Below are 15,608 nucleotides of genomic sequence, written 5' to 3'. Positions count from 1 at the left end.
CAGAGTAATAGAAATTAATAAAGTTGAACAAAAGAGAGAAAAAAGAATTATGCAAAATGAGAACAGACTTAGGGAACTCAGTGACTCCATCAAACATAATATCATTCATATTATAAGAGTCCCAGAAGAAGAGAGGAAAGGGGGCAGAAAATTTATTTGAAGAAATTATAGCTGAAAACTTTCCTAATTGGGGAGAGGGACAGATATCCAGCTCCAGGGGGCAGAAAGAACTCCCATAAAACTCAACAAAAGCACATCCACACCAAGACATGTTGTATTTAAATTGGCAAAATATAGTGATAAAGAAAAAAATTTAAAAGCAGCAAGACAAAAGAAGACAGTAACTTTCAAGGGAAAATCCATTAGGCTAGCAGGAGATTTCTCAACAGAAACTTGGCAAGCAAGAAGAGAGTGGCATGATATATTTGAAGGGCTGAATGGGAAAAATCTGCAGCCAAGAATACTCTATTAAGCAAGGCTATCATTTAGAATAGGAGTAGAGATAAAAAGTTTCCCAGGTGAACAAAACTAATGGAGTTCATGACTACTAAACCAGCTCTGCATGAAACATTAAGGGGAATCTTTGGGTATAAAGGTAAGAAATACAGAAGCAATAAAAAAGGATATTTCTGTTAAAAAAATCAGCCAAGGAGCTCACAAAATAAGAGGATGCAAAATATAACAACATATACCTAAACATGGGGTGGAGAGGAGAAAAGAATGGGTTCAAACTTAAATAACCATCACTTAATATAGACTGCTATATGTGGAAGAGGTTATATACTAACCTAATGGTAACCATATATTAAAAACCAGTAAAACATGCAAAGAATAAAGAGAAAGAAATCCAAATATATCACTAAAGAAAATCAGCAAACCATGAAAGAGAGAAAGATGAGAAAATATCAGAGAAAATCTTCAGAAATAACCACAAAACAATAAAATGACAATAAATACATATCTATCAATAATTAATTTGAATGTAAATGGACTAAAAACTCCAATCAAAAGACATAGGATGAAATAAAAAGACACAGTGTGACAGAATGGATTAAAAAAAAAAGACCCATCTATATGTTGCCAAAAAGAGACTCATTTTAGACCTAAAGACACTTGTAGATTGAAAGTGAAGGGACAGAGAAACAGCTATCATGCAAAGGGATATCAAAAGAAAGCCAGAGTAGCAATACTTATATCAGACAAAATAGACTTTAAAACACACTGTAAAAGAGACAAAGAAAACTATAAAATAATAAAGGGGATAATCCAACAAGAAGATATAACAATTGTAAATATTTACACACCCAACATGGGAGCACCCAAATACATAAAACAGTTAATAACAAACATAAAGGAACTAATTGATTACAATACAATAATAGTAGGGGACTTTATCACCCCCTTACATCAATGGACAAATCATCCAAACAGAAAAATCAACAAGGGAACAATGGCTTTGAATGTCACACTGGACCAGATGGATTTAACAGATTCAGAACATTCCATCCCAAAACAGCAGAATACACATTATTTTCAAGTGCATATGGAACATTCTCCAGAATAGGCCACACATTTAGGCCATAAAACAAGCCTCAACAAATTCACAAAGATCAAACACATATCATGCATTTTTTCTGGCCACAACACTATGAAACTAGAATTCAACCACAAGGAAAAATTTGAAAGACCACAAATATATGGAGGTTACATAACACTCTAGTAAAACAATGAATGAGTCAACAAGGAAATTAGAGAAGAAATAAAAAATTAAACAAAAACAAATGAAAATGAAAACACAATGATCCAAAACCTTTGGGATGCAGCAAAGGCAGTTCTAAGAGAGAAGTTTATAGCAATACAGGCCTAACTCAAGAAGCAAGAAAAATCTCAAATAAACAACATAACCTTGCCCTTAAAGGAGCAAGAAAAATAACAACAAAAGAAATTGAAACCAACAGAAGGAAGGAAATAATAAAGACTAGAGCAGAAATAAATTATATACAAACTAAAAAAAAAAAGAAAGAAAAAACAGTAGAATACATCAATGAAAACAGGAGCTGATTCTTTGAAAAAAACAATAAAACTGATAAACCTCTAGCCAGAATTATCAAGGAAAAAAAAGAGAGAATGGACTCAAAAAAGTAAAATTACAAATGAGAGAGAAATAACAACCAACACCACAGAAATACAATTATAACAGAACATTATAAAAAACTGTATGCCAACAAATTGAATAGCTTAGCAGAAATGGATAAATTCCTAGAAACATAAACTACCAAAACTGAAATTGGAAGAAATAAAAAATTTAACTGACCGATAACCAGCAAAGAAATTGAATCAGTAATCAAAAAACTCCCAACAAAAAAAAGTCTAGGATCAGATGGCTTCACAGGCAAATTCTACCAAACATTTAGAGAAGAGTTAATACCTAATACATTCTTCTCAAACTATTCCAAAAAATAGAAAAGGAAGGAAAACTTTTAAATTCATTGTATGAGATCAGCATTACACTGATACCAAACCCAAATAAAGACATCATTAAAAAGGAGAACTATAAGCCAGTATCACTGATGAACATGGATGCAAAAAATCCTCAACAAAATACTGGCAAACTGAGTCCACTAGTAGGTTAAAAAAAATCATTCACCATGATCAAGTGAGATTTATTCCTGTGATGCAAGTATGCTTCAATATTTGCAAATCACTCAACGTGATGTATCACATGAATAAGATAAATTATAAGAACCATATGATCATTTCAATATACATTTAAAAAGCATTTGACAAAGTACAACATCCATTCATGATAAAAACCCTCAATAAAGTAGGTTTAGAGGGAATATACCTCAACATAACAAAGGCCATATATGAAAAATCCACAGCTAATATCATCCTCACTGGGGTCAGGAACAAGACAAGGGTGGCCAGTCTCACTACTTTTTTTCAGCATAATACTAGAAGTTCTAGCCACAGAAATCAGATAAAAAGAAATAAAAGACATCCAAATTGGCAAGGAAAAAGTCAAACTTTCACTATTTGCAGATGACATGATACTATATATAGAAAATCCGAAAGACTCCACCAAAAAACTGCTAGAACTGATAAAGGATTTCAGTAAAGTTGCAGGATACAAAAATCAATGTACAGAAATCTGTTATATTTTTATCCAATAATGAAGCAGTAGAAAGAGAAATTAAGGGATTGATCTCATTTACAATTGCACCAAAAACAACAAAATACCTAACCTAACCAAAGAGGTGAAAGACCTGTGCACTCAAAACTATAAACACTGATGAAAGAAATTGATGATGACACAAAAAAATGGATAGGCATCCTATACTTATGGATTGGAAAAGCAAATACTGTTAAAATATCTATACCACCCAAAACGATCTACAGACTTACTACAGTCCTTATCAAAATACCAACAGCATTCTTCACAGAGCTAGAATAAGCAATCCCCAAATTTGTATGGAACCACAAAAGAATAGCTGAGACAATCTTCTTTTTTTTTTAAAGGTCTTATTTATTTATTTGACAGAGAGACACACAGCAATAGAGGGAACACAAGCAGGAGGAGTGGGAGAGGGAGAACAGGCTTCCCTTGCAGTGGGAAGCCCAATGTAGGGCTCGATCCCAGGATCCTGAGACCATGACCAGAGCTGAAGGCAGACGCCTAATGACTGAGCCACCCAGGCACCCCTAGCTGAGACAATCTTGAAAAAGAAAAGCAAAGCTGGAGGCATCACAATTCCAGACCTCAAGTTATATTACAAAGCTGTAGTGATCAAAACAGTATAAAACTGGCACAAAAACAGACACATAGATCAATGGAAAAGAATAAAAAACTCAGAAATGAACCAACAACTATATGGTCACTTAATCTTTAGCAAAGCAGGAAAGACAATTTCTTCAACAAATGGTGTTGGGAAAACTGGACAGCAACATGCAAAAGAATGAAACTGGACCACTTTCTTAACACCATACACAAAAATAAATTCAAAATGGATTAAAAACCTAAATCTGAAACTTGAAATCATAAAAATTCTAGAAGAGAACACAGACAGTAACCTCTTTGACATCTGCTATAGCAACTTTTTTCTAGACATGTATCTTGAGGTAAGGGAAACAAAGGCAAAAATAAACTATTGTGACTAAATCAAAATAAAAAGCTTCTGCACAGTGAAGGGAACAATCAACAAAACTAAATGGTAACCTCCTGAGTGAGAGAAGATATCTGCAAACAACATATCCCACAAAGGGTTAATATCCAAACTATATAAAGAACTTACAAAACTCAAACCCCCAAAAATAAATAATCCAATTTTAAAATTGCACAGAAGACATGACCAGACATTTATCCAAGGAAGACATCCAGTTGGCCAACAGACGCATGAAAAAATGTTCAACATCATTCATCATCAGGGAAATAATGCAAATCAAAACTACAATGAAATATCACCTCACACCTAAAATCAAAAACACAAGAAAACACAAGTGTTGTCAAGGATGTGTAGAAAAAGGAATCCTCTTGCACTGTTGGTGGGAATGCAAACTGGTGCAGCCACTGTGTAAAAGAGTATGGAGGTTCCTCAAAAAGCTAAAAATAGATATATCCTATGATCCAACAATTGCACTACTGAGTATTTATCCAAAGAGCACAAAAACACTAATTCAACAGTATACACAGACCCTGACCTTTATATGAGCATTGTTTAGAATAGTCAAATTATGGAAGCAGCCCAAGTGTCCATCAATTAATAAATGTATAAGGAGGATGTGGGTATGTATGTGTATATATATATGGGATATTGTTCAGCCACAAAAAAGAATGAAAGCTCGTCATTTGCAACGACATGGAAGGAACTAGAGAGTATAACTCTAAGCAGTATAAGTCAGTCAGAGAAAAACAAATATATGATTTGACTCATATGTTGAATTTAAGAAACAAAACAAATGAGCAAAGGGAAAAGAGAGAGAGAGAGAGAAATTAAGAAACAGACTTCTTAAAAAATATTTTATTTATTTATTTGAGAGAATAAGAGAGAGAGAGAGCATGAGAGGGGGAAGGGTCAGAGGGAGAAACAGACTCCCTGCTGAGCAGGGAGCCCGATACAGGACTCGATCCTGGGACTCCAGGATTATGACCTGAGAGGAAGGCAGCCGCTTAACCAACTGAGCCACCCAGGTGCCCCAAGAAACAGACTCTTAACTCTAGAGAACAAACTGATGGTTACCAGAGGGAAGGTGGGTGGGGGAATGGGTGAAATAGGTGATAGGGATTAAGGGGTGCACTTGTGATGAGCACCGGGCAATGTATGGAAGTGTCCGATCACTACATTGCATACCCAAAGCTAATATAATACTCTATGTTAACTAACTGGAATTAAAATAAAAACTTAAAAAAAGCAAATATGAAGGAGAAATTAGACATCCCAGATAAACGAAAGCAGGGAGAATCTATATGTCCACAGAAAAACTTGTATATAAATATTCATAGCAGCATTATTCATAGTAGACAAAATTAGGAAATAACCCAAATGTTCATCAGTAGATGAATGGACAAATAAAATTTAGCACATCCATATAACAGAATATTATTTGCAATTAGAAGGTGTGAAATATTGATATATACTATAACATGGATGAAGCTTGGAAACATTATGCCAATTGAAAGAAGCTAATCACAAAAGACCACATATGATATCATTTATACAGTGTATCCTTAATAAGTCTATAGAGACAGAAAGTAGATTAGTGTTTGTCATGGGTTGGGATGAGAAGAGTATCAGATCTGAAGAAGCATGCGGCTTCTTTTTGCAGTAATGAAAATATTCTAAAATTAGTTGTGATGCTTACACAATTCTGAATATCCTAAATATTAGTTAATTCTATACTTTAAAGGGTAAACTTTATCATATATATATTTCAGTAAAACTTTTATGAAAAATCCCTCTTTAAAAAAAAAAGTGAAATAAAGGATTTTCCAGATACTCAAAACCTGAAAGAATTTACCACTTGCAGGACCTGCATTTATAAGTGAATATTAAATTATATCATTGTAGAAAGAAAATTACATCATATGGAAATCTGGATTTACACACACAAAAAATGAAGAACATCACCAGTAGTAAATATGTGAGTAAAAATAGATTTTTTTTTAATTCTACAAATATCTTTAAAGATTTAAAGAAAACAAATGAAAAGTATGTGCTCACAAAATATAAAGAAATAAATTATACGACAATAGTGTAAAGTCTGGTAGATATAGGAAAACACTTAAAGGTTCATGCACTACATCTGAAGTACAAACTTTTACTCTAAGTTGACTAGGCTAAGATAAATTTTTATAAATCCTAAACCAACCACTAAAAATAATACAACAAAAAATTAGGTTTATTAAGCCAATCTTGAAAGTAAAATGAAATTATAAAAATATCCCCATTTAATAAAAAATGCATAAAAATAGGAAAAATAAATGAACAGATGGAGAAAAATATAAAACTAATAGAAAGATGGAAAATATAAATACACCCATTTAAATGGCATTAAATTTTTTTTTTTTTAAAGATTTTATTTATTTATTTGAGACAGAGAGAATGAGAGAGAGAGAGCACATGAGAGGGGGGAGGGTCGGAGGGAGAAGCAGGCTCCCTGCCGAGCAGGGAGCCCGATGCGGGACTCGATCCCAGGACTCCAGGATCATGACCTGAGCCGAAGGCAGTCGCTTAACCAACTGAGCCACCCAGGCGCCCCCAATTTTTTTTTATTCTTATGTTAATCCCCATACATTACATCATTAGTTTTAGATGAAGTGTTCCATGATTCATTGTTTGTGCATAACACCCAGTGCTCCATGCAGAATGTGCCCTCCTCAATACCCACCACCAGGCTAACCCATCCTCCCACCCCCTCCCCTCTAGAACCCTCAGTTTGTTTTTCAGAGTCCATCGTCTCTCATGGTTCGTCTACCCCTCCGATTTCCCCCGCTTCATTCTTCCCCTCCTGCTACCTTCTTCTTCTTCTTTTTTTTTTTCTTAACATATATTGCATTATTTGTTTCAAAGGTACAGATCTGAGATTCAACAGTCTTGCACAATTCACAGCGCTTACCAGAGCACATACCCTCCCCAGTGTCTATCACCCAGTCACCCCATCCCTCCCACCCCACCCCCACTCCAGCAACCCTCAGTTTGTTTCCTGCAATTAAGAATTCCTCATCATATCAGTGAGATCATATGATACATGTCTTTCTCTATAATGGCATTAAATTTAAAAGGACTAAGTGTCCCATTTAAAAGGGAGAGTGTCAGATTGAATAAAAAAGCAACACCTAACTATACACTCCTTTCAAGCAATCTTTTTTAAATATAAAGATACAGATTGTTAAAAGCAAAAAAAAAAAAAAAAAGGGATACACAAATGAATTAAAAGAAAGCAAAAGTGACTATATTGATACAAGACTGAGACTACACTAGATAAAGCAACAAAACTGTTATGCAACACAATCCAAGGATATGAGTTGAATGAATGAGAGTCATAAAAAGAAAAAAAGGTTATATTCGATGTGTGCATGTAAATAGTCCAATTCTTTTCTTAAATAGCCCAATTCTTTTCTTGAATTATTTCTTGAAGTTAAAAGAAATTGCAAAATCTTATTTTAAAGTATTTTTCTTGATAAGAATTATGCCCCAATAGATGAAATAAACTTGAGTCAAGAACTTAACTTTGTCCAAAGCAGACAAATATGTTCTAATTTTATCACACAACTTGTATTGTGGTGATTTTGGTGGTTTTTAGTCTAATGAAGAGAAAACTATACGGCAGTATAGATCAGAGTAAAGGCATGGATGTGAAGCAATCCAGACTAGAGTTTGAATTCTGGTTTTAGAAATTACATGCTTGGGGCGTCTGGGTGGCTCAGTTGGTTAATCATCTGCCTTCAGGGTGCTGGGATCAAGCCCCGCATTGGTCTCCCTGCTCAATGGGAGTCTGCTTCTTCCTCTCCCTCTGCCTCTGCCTCTGCCCTTGACTCGTGCTCTCTCGCTCTCAAATAAATAAATAAAATCTTTAAAAAAAAAGAAAAGAAATTACATGCTTAGGCAAATTACTATGACTTTCTGATATTTTCTAGTATTGCTTGAAGGATTATAGATACTAAATTATTAACAAAACATTTGGGAAATGGTATTAAATGAATAGTAACTAATATTATTATGTCATAAATCATTGAAAAATTATGTGGAGGAAATTTTACTGGAATTTAATATCTAAGATAAAATATACACAAAAAGAGAGTTATTAATGTGAAAATTCTGTAAATGTATTTTCCTGTTTATATATATGTAAATATATATATTCCAAATATTTATTGTAAATTTCAAGGAGATAGTGCATTAAACATCACATTTTGTGAAGCAAATTATTTTATATACTATCATGCATGATTATAATAGAAGGTAATAAATATCTTTTAAAAATACTCTATTACTGCAGGTTTTTGGCTAAGAAGGCTTGAGACATAATGGAATATTGGCAATGAACCATAGATTATTTCCCTTCTCACCCATGTTAATATTTTAAAAATATTTTAAATTGTGTGACCATAAAAATATTCTAACATTATCTAATTCTAAAACATATAATTAGGCTGTATTTACTATCTCTTTTTTCCAATTATTTTAATTATTATAGATGATATAAAAATTAACTATGGGAACTCCTTTCCTTTTTAGACTTGTAGGAATACTTAATATTATTCTTTCAGCATCTCCTAAATTCCAAAGCTGGTGGCACTTTTTGAAGTGGCTAGCAAGATATTGTAGCTTTATAACTACTGAATAATGTGCTAGGTTAGTTGCACTAAAAAAAATTTTAAGTATCTAAAGCTGCGATAATTTAGTTTCCTTATTACTGTGTTTTGTAACTACTGAATAATGTGCTAGGTTAGTTGCACTAAAAAAAATTTTAAGTATCTAAAGCTGTGATAATTTAGTTTCATTATTACTGTGCTTATATTAAAATGTTTACCTAAAACCCAATGGGTAAACTGGACTTTAAAATTAAATCATCTTATGTTATTTAGCTATAACACTAGTATATCTTCGAAGCTCTGGGATGAAACGCAATTCTTAGATCACTAAGATGTCCCCCTCCATAATTCCATATATAAAGTGTGAATTCCTTCATTTTAGCCAAGGTGTTTCTTACTGTAATAATGAACAATAGCATACATACTTTTACTTTCCCATCGATGTTCCTAACTCACTAAGGTGTTTTAAGAACAGAGGAAGGAAAATATTTTCTGGGTAACCTAATTAAAAGGAGCTTATTGTAAATACATATGGGAATATAAAAATAAGGAAACATTCTCAACAGGCATGTTGAGAATTAGAAAATAATTCATAATCATTTAGAGGATATAATAGATGTGTAGCATATCAGCAGTTCTGGTTATTTAATGGTGAATTTTCTAGTTTTCTATACATTAAGCGAAGATTATAGACATCCATTCTCATCTTTGTGCCACCCAGTTTCAAGATTCTAGTTCTACCATTTATTAGCTGTGCAAATCTGAAGTTATTTAATCGATCCATACTTCAATTATCATATCAGAAATTATAAGAAATAAAAAAATATTACTGATTTTGTGATTTTTTTTTTTTTTAGTATAGTTGACATACAGCATCACATTAGTTTCAGGTGCATAGCACAGTGATTTGATAAGTTTATACATATGCTATGTTCACTACAAGTGTTGCTACCATCTGTCCTGATATATCACTATTATGGTATCATTGAATATTCCTTATGCTGTCTGTGCCTTTTATTCCCATGACTTATTCATTCCATAACTGGAAGCCTGTACCTCCCACTCCCTTTTACCCATTTTGTCCAATCCCCCTCCCAACTCCCCTCTGGCAACCATCAGCGGGGCTGGTTTAAAATGTATTAATTATCTATTTTTTTTGTAACAAATTACCACCAATTTAGCAGATTAAAACAACATACACTTAATACCTTATGGTTTCTGTTGAGTCAGGAGTCTGGACATAGGTCCTCTGTTTAGGATCGCATAAGGCTACAATCAAGATTTTGGCTAGGCTGCATTCCTTTCAGGAGTTTGATGTCCTCCTCAGTTACGTCAGCTAAATTCAGTGCCTTGTGTTTGTGAGACTGAAGTTGTTTTCTTGCTGTCATCCTGGCTTGGCTCTCAGCTCTGGGAGGCTTCCTGCAATCCAATCCAGGAAGACCTCTCCTAGGTCCTCTGATAATATGACAACTTACTTCTTCAAGGTCAGCTGGAGAATCTCTTATTTCTGTCTGCTAAGATGGCATCTTATTTAAGCTAAAGTAATCACAGGAATAATTATCGCATCACTTTTGCCATATTCTATTGGTTAACAGCAAGGAATAGATTCTGTCCATCATAAAGGGAAGATTATATAAGCATGTGACTCACTGAGATGTCACCTTGGTTTGTCTAACACCTGAGGATTAAATTAACTAATACAGGCAAAGGATTTATTATATATATTTATAATATATAATATTGTTTGGTAAAAGCACATTCTCAGTAATTTCAGCTCTTAGCTACTACTGTTGTTGTTACCTAGTAAAACTTTTTTTTTTTTTTTTTTGGATAATTCCTTCTTTCCATGTTCAATTTTTTTTTTTCTGACCAAATGAGTAAGGTGTTGTATAACATTTGTGGATTATTAGTTTCAATGAACACAGCATACATAGGCAGAGAGCGGGCAGTTTGACCTTTTAAGCAGACTTACCTTTTCCCTGTTTAACATTTTTTTCTATTCTTTTATTTCTTTAACCCTTTTATTACTTCCATCTATAAACTAATTACCTTTTGATTTGAATCTAACAATAAATCAAATGCTGGGAATCACTGTATATACTATAGCAGGAATTAAATCTCAAAAGGATATTGAACTGTTTTGGAGCATGTAGGAGTTTCTTATTTCATGACCCAATACCTTCCTAAAAATAAATCAGCTCAATTTAATTAGAGAGCTTTGTTAATCACTGACTTCCAAATGAGATAGCCTTTCTACTATAATCCAGAACATTTGCTCATATCCCTCAAAGTGATAAGTCAGCATATCCAGAGCATCTGTTATGGACTGAATGTTATGTTTTCCCATAATTCATATGTTAAGGCACTACTCCTCAATGTGATGATATCTAGAAATGGGGTCACTAGAAGGTAATTAGGGTTAGATGAGGTCATGAAGTAGGGATTAATGCCCTTATAAAAAGAGACACCAGAGAATCTGCTCTTTTTCTCTCACAGTGAGGAAAGGCCATGTGAGCACACAGAGAGAAGGCAGCCACCTGCAAGCAATAAAGAGAGTAGTCAGCAGGGACCAATTCCCCAGCACATTGATCTTGGACTTCCCAGCCTCCAGAACTGTGAGAAATAACTTTCTGTTGTTTAACTTACCCAGTCTATGATATTTTTGTTATGGCAACCTGAGATGACTGAGTGTTCCTCCAAACTGTCATAAATATATGTAAGGATCCTCCAAAATCCAGATTCAGTTTAGTTCTTCTCATTTTGAAGTACTCCAAAAATAAAAATAAATTACTAGATAATGCTTTAACAACTCCAATCTAAGTAATTTTTTCTTTTGTTATTTAAGCCCTTAAATCTTTAGATGACTATAAGCCAATTCTACTCTGTCTTTTGAGCTACCATCAGTTTAAATTTTTTTTCAAATTTAAAAATTATTGTATCATCAATATAGTTGAGTATATTCTCTGATACTATCACTGAATCCAAGTCGTCTGGCACTGGTTGATTATAATAGATATCCTTGAGGCAAGATTATGAAAAGTTACTGCATGCCTAACCATGTAAAGGCAAAATGAGATTTGATTTTCTTCTGCAATTCAAATGAAAAAGAAAATACAGTTTGTTTGTTTGTTTGTTTGTTTGTTTTCCAGATCAATGATAGCTCAATATTGTACGGCAGCCTCCTTAATTTCCTGGACCCATAATTGTGTTTTCACTAAATTATATAATCCTCATCACATAGAAAAGTCGTTCTCAACCAGGGGTGATTTTGCCCCCAGGGGACATTTGCTAATGTCTGGAGACATCTCTGGTTGTCACAGTTGGGGTGTGTGTGTATGAGGTTAGTTCTACTGGTATTTAGTGGTTAGAGGCCCAGGATGTTGCTAAATGCCCTACAGTGCCCAGGATAGCCTCCCACAATAAATAATGACCCAAACCAAGATGTCAATCCTCCCAGGCTTTACAACCAAAATTCATATCTTTTCTGGACAAATCAAAGGTGACTGTTGCCCAAAAAAACGCATGTAATAAAATAGACATAAAAGAAACAATGCTAACTAAAACATTGGTTCCTGTAATATCTTCGATTAAAGCATACATCTTTGTCATTGCCATGATTCCTACACTTTTTTTATATTTTCTGTAGTAGTTTTAGTACAACAGAATATTTCCTACTTAGTGTGTCTTATGACTCTATTTAAAAACAAAACAAAACAAAACAAAATTACCTTCTCAGACTCATTCTTCCTTGAAATTCAAATTTTTATTTAAATAATATATTAAACAAAAAATCACCTGTTGGAGTAGAGAAAATGGCAATGTTCACATGTATGGTGTGACTTACTCCATAAGAAATAGAAATGGACACTTCCCTTGGAATATTTCATTTCTATAATCTCTCAGATCAGCCACCCTTCCTTTAATGTGATGTAATCATGGCTTTTTATATTTTTTGTACCATTGTATCCTTTTTCTATTGCTGCTATAACAAAATACCACAAATTTAGCAGCTTGAAGCAACACACATGTTATCTCACAGTGTGTGGAATAGAAGCCCAGCATGGACCTCACTAGGCAAAAATCAAGATGTTGTCAAGGCTTCTTCCCTTTCTGGAAGTTCTGGGGGAAAATCTGCATCAAATTAAAAAAAAAAAAAAAAGATAATCCGGGTTGTTGGTAGAAATCAGTTTCATACAATTGTAGGACTGACGTTTCTGTTTCCTTGCTTCCTATCAACCAGGAAATGTCTTCAGCTTTGAGAGGCTGCCCATATTCCTTGGCACTTGTCCAACCCTTACCATCACCTTCAAACTCTGGGTAGAGTTTGTCTTATGCTTTGATTCTCTCTGACCTCACTTTCTGCCTCATCTCTCCTCTCCTTTCCTCCTCTGCTTTTAAGGACTCTCACATTACATGAGGGCTACTTAGGTAATCTAAGACAGTCTCCCTGTTTTAAGATTGGCTGATTAGTGACCTTAATACAACTGCAAAATTCCCTTCACATCAGAACCTAAATGAGGGTTTGATTGCAAAATCAGAAATGGGAATCTTGGGAAATATCTTTAGAACTCTGTCTACCACAGCATTTTCATTTGGATATTAAATATATTGTTTCCCCCCAAAGAACCATTTCATATAATGCTTTAAATTCCCAATTAGGGGTGTTGCAAGAATATTCCATCTTTCCCATAGGACAAAGGGAACCCCAGAGTCTTAATCTTCCCTTTATGCTAACAGAATGCATTTATTTTGAACCTACCAGTTTAAAAAAGGAAGAGGTTATTTCAATTCTCTTCTCAAAAGAGTTTTCTCACTCTTGTTTTCTTCCTCTGGATATCACTTAGAGTTTTCTTTAATTCTTGTAATTCAAGATACTATCTTGAAAAGTTCCTTGAGTAGGGCTACTGGGATTTCTGTGTTTTTATCTCTGTGTGCCTTTGCTCAGGTTTTACTAATATTTGTTTGTGAGGTCCTAGAACATTAATTGTCCAAGGCAATCTCTACAAATACACAAATGAAATATTAAATGAGCCTATTGAAATTTCATGCCTCTTATAATTGAATTACATTTAGTAGACATTCATTTTTTTAATCTGTCCAGAAGCCATTCTTCCTTCCAAACTTCTAATAAGATGACTTTCACTCCCTTACTGTCAGAAAATATTTCCTGGGCGCCTGGGTGGTTCAATCAGTTAGTTAAGCGGCTGCCTTCGGCTCAGGTCATGATCCCAGGGTCCTGGGATGGAGACCCACATCGGGCTCCCTGCTCCTTGGAGAGCCCGTTTTTCCCTCTCCCTCTGCCTGCTGCTCTGCCTACTTGTGCTCTCTCTCTATCTCTGATAAATGAATAAATAAAAAAATCTTTAAAAAAAGAAAACTATTCCTTTACCTATTACAGTCATAAATTTAGTAGGTATAATAAAAAAAAATTTAGTAGGTAGTCACCAATTATAGTAGCTCATCACCTTCCTCACAGGTGACTTTTTTAGAGTTTAACCACTGTGTAAGACATTTTTGATCAACATATCCAGCAATTTTCAATTCTCTTCTATGTTACCTGCTTCCACCTTAGGAGTTGAAAAAGTTACATAACTCTTTTTAAATGTGAAACTCCTATGAAGGTTAAAATGTATAGGTCAGTTTTTTACTTATCAGGTAAAATTTTGGTATATTATATCAGAACCAATTAGGATAGATAAAGCACATGGATGAAGTCTTTGAATTTGGTGGTTATAGGAGTCCCTGAGTAGATGTGGCCAGTAGCTGGGAAGTGCCAAAATTTTCAAAATGATTCTGAAATGAGTGATTTGGTTTAGTTAGAGGCAAAAAGATATTAAGCTTTCTCTACTTTAAAATTTTATTTTGGGGCATTCATGCATTTAATTTACTCTGTCAACTGATATTAATTAAGCATCTGCTTTGTGCAAAGTACTGCTTTAAGAGCTGGGGATACATGCTAAGTAGGACACACATCCAACATTTATCAAGTGCTTTAGATACCAGGCTATTCTAAAGGTTTATGATACGTCAATAAAATCAGCCTGCATACAATTCTATGACCTCAGTAAAATTTTTGTCCCCATTTTGCAGATTAAGAAATTAATAAAGAGTCTAGTTATTTGCATCAAGTAACAGCTCTATAAGAAAAGGAACAAGGATTAATGCCCAAGAAATCTGACTATAGAAACTAAATATGAACACGAAAATGAATACAAAGACCATATTAAAGAACTTTCTCCTTAAGCATATTGTATATTATGAAAATGTGTTTTTCTCTAGGTCCTGAAGCCCATATTCCAATTTATTCCTTTGCTATAGCCATACTTCTATTAAAACACTCATCAGTGACATTCAATTATTGATTTTCTTTTTCCAAATCTTCATACTAAACTCTTTGAGAGCCATAAAAAAAATCTCCCCATTATAGTGCAATACAATGTAAGAGAATGGAAAAGATTCTTTATTCGGCAGATGGAAATATTTTAAAGAAAGAACGATTTGAGAATCTTAATAATCACTTTGGTCCTTTTTGTCTCAAATTGAGTTCAGTTCCTTCATCCTTTGGTCTACTCTGCTCTCTATTGCACAATGTCATCAACCAAAATTATTTTGCTTTACTTAGTATACAATAATATTTTGTTTTTTTATAAAAATTCATCTGGTAATAAAGGACATATTTCAAAATAATTAAAGTAGACTTAGATCGTTGTTTTATGTATTAATTTACATAGCACATTAAGCAGTGTATTCTTTAATACTATTTCATCACAAGACTCTCAGAATTATCTAAAGCAGA

This window comes from Mirounga angustirostris, unplaced genomic scaffold, assembly GCF_029215605.1.
Source record: "Mirounga angustirostris isolate CCGP_5_RB_7025 unplaced genomic scaffold, mMirAng1.0.hap1 SCAF_5, whole genome shotgun sequence".
Lineage (NCBI taxonomy): Eukaryota > Metazoa > Chordata > Mammalia > Carnivora > Phocidae > Mirounga > Mirounga angustirostris.
This window is presented reverse-complemented; position numbering follows the sequence as displayed.